General features: G+C 50.7%; 1 pseudogene; it reads left to right on the forward strand.

Moving 5' to 3' along the window:
* The first annotated feature begins 422 nt into the window (after nucleotides 1-422).
* On the forward strand, nucleotides 423-607 carry LOC122907999 (annotated as a pseudogene).
* Nucleotides 608-2,518: the final 1,911 nt, after the last annotated feature.

Below are 2,518 nucleotides of genomic sequence, written 5' to 3' on the forward strand. Positions count from 1 at the left end.
AAGGATGGAAGCTTGGGCAGCCCACCTCGCATTCCAATTGTCTCCTAGTGACAAGACAGGTTCGGCCTGCTGGCTCTGGGGGAGCAACCGAGGGGGCTTAGTTGAATTGGACTCTCCTGCAGATGGGTTATAATGTGGTTCTGTATCCATGCAGACCATGGAATGGAGCGGTGGCACTGGGGCCCTGAAGGATTCTCTTAACCGGAGGTTTTGACACAGCTCCAATGCCCAAGTTTCCCATGTGGAGATGAGATTTGTTCTGATGGGTGCCTCAGGAAACCCCCATATGCTGATATTGGAAACCAGGCCTCTGAGCAGAGATGCCTAGAAACCAAAGCAATGGATCTGATTAGGGCCTACGGGTCTATTCGTTCCAACCTTCTTCTCTGGGGACATCTGTCTACGTGTCTGAGTGGAGGTAGAGCTTTGCGCAGTGGCAGTATCGTAGCCAATGAGGTTTATCCGAGGCGCGATTATTTCTAATTGAGTGGAGGTAGATGCTCATATGTAGTCAGACTGCCCGTTTGTCCTGGGTGGCCTACACTACTGGGATGGCCTCAGGGTCTTTGGAGTTTTCTCCTAATTGGTACAGTTCTGGCCAAAGAAATGGGCAGAATTCCATCTCAGAGGACAAAGTCCTGAAGGTGTGCCTTCAGAGGCCCAGCCTGGAGGGTTTGCGCCCGAACTGTGAGGTCAGAAGTCTGAAAACACAATCTCAGCTTGGATTTGGGAACGTAATTATGGCAGGACCGATCAACAGACTGTGAGGAGAACTCTTCAGGATATGAGCAAAGGGCAAGTTTGAGGCGCTTGCTCAGGCTTTTGTCTTTGGATTTTTGTCACCAAAAGCCGTGGAATGCCCAGGTGGACTCATGGGCCATGGACAAGTCTCCCTCTCTAGGGATTTGGCCTGATTCCAAGAGTTTGGTGTCATTTTGTGGGATGGGAGGAGTCCGTTCTGTTTTCTCACCACACGTGTTCCACTAAAAGAGGGATTCCCGAGCAGAGCCCTGGGGAAGGGCGTCTGCATAACCCGACCTCTGTTTAAGAATGGGGGCTTAGGGGCATGGCAAGCCGCATATTCGGACTCTTGGCCCAGCCACTGAGAGGACTTACTTGAGGACAGGGCTCATGCTGAGGGTCACAATGCGTGTTTGTGCCCAACGCTGCATTCATGCATGGGCGGGGACTCATGAGCCACACTGTTCTCTCCTACACTGAATGCTGGACAGCATGCCAATCACAAGGTTTCTTGCCATGGGGAAGGAGGAGTTCTGATTTCTGCATCACTTTCACCACTGGGCAATGATTGGAGATAAGGTCTAGGTCTGAAGCCTGAAAACCATGGTTGGGAAGAGATGACAAAGTCCAAGGTGGGTCCAAATGTGCTCAGTTTGGGAACACCTGTCTTTGAGTCGGTCGGGAGTTCTGGGCTCAGGCTATGTCCGATAGAGAATTAGTTCACAGAATATATAATTGGGGTATAGTCGAATGGCGTGCTGGTTGATTCTTATTTTGCATTTCTGGGTAGCCCCAGAGGGCAAGGTTTTTCTTCTGGAAGCGAGGTAGAGTGCTGCATTGTGGTTCTGGATTTGCCAAACTGGAGGGCTTATGGGCCAGGAATGTGAGGACGGAAGTCTGAGAATACGAGCTGGGCATAGGTTTCTGGGCGAGGGCACAGAAGGCGCACTCTGCAGAGCTGAATCGAGATCTCGTGCATCTAAAGGCAGGGCAAGGATCAAACATTGGCTCAGGTTGGAGTTTCGGTCCATGACGGCCTCTTAATAAATGGGGGTGAAGCAACATGAGGCCATGGGGTTTTTCCATTGAGGGAGTTGTGAGATGCTCCAAACCACAACGGTTCCTTCTGTCGGAAAATTGAGACCTGTTGGATGGCTTGAGGATGTCCCATACGGAATTAATCCAGAGCTGGATTCTATAGACTGATGCCTGTGAAACTTGCCTCACATTCCAATTGTCTCCTAGGACAACACAGTTTTGATCTGCTTGCTCTGGGGGAGCAACCAAGGGGGCTGAGTTGAAATGGACTCTCCTGAGGATGGGTCCTAATGTGGGTTTGTGTCCATGGCGACCTTGGAATGGGGAGGTGGCACCGGGCCCCTGAAAGATTCTCCTAACTGGAGGTATTGACACAGCTCCAATGTGCAAGTTGCCCATGGGGAGACAAGATTTGTTCTGAAGGGTACCTCAGGAAACCCCCATATGCTGTTATTGGAAACCAGGCCTCTGAAGAGTGAAGCCTGGAAACCAAAGCAATGGATCCAATACGGCCTAGGAACCTATTCATTCCAATCTTCTTCTCTGGGGACATCTGTCTATGGGTCTGAGTGGAGATAGGTGTTCAGATGGAGTCAGATTGACCCTGTTTGTTCGGGGCAGTCTACACTATTGGGATGGCCTCGGGGACTTGGGAAGTTTCTTCTAATTTGTATGGTTGTGGCCAAAGGAATGGGCAGAATTCCCTTTGAGAGGACAGGGACAGTCCTGAGGTGTGACT

The sequence above is a fragment of the Neovison vison genome, chromosome 5, assembly GCF_020171115.1.
Source record: "Neovison vison isolate M4711 chromosome 5, ASM_NN_V1, whole genome shotgun sequence".
NCBI classification, from domain to species: domain Eukaryota; kingdom Metazoa; phylum Chordata; class Mammalia; order Carnivora; family Mustelidae; genus Neogale; species Neogale vison.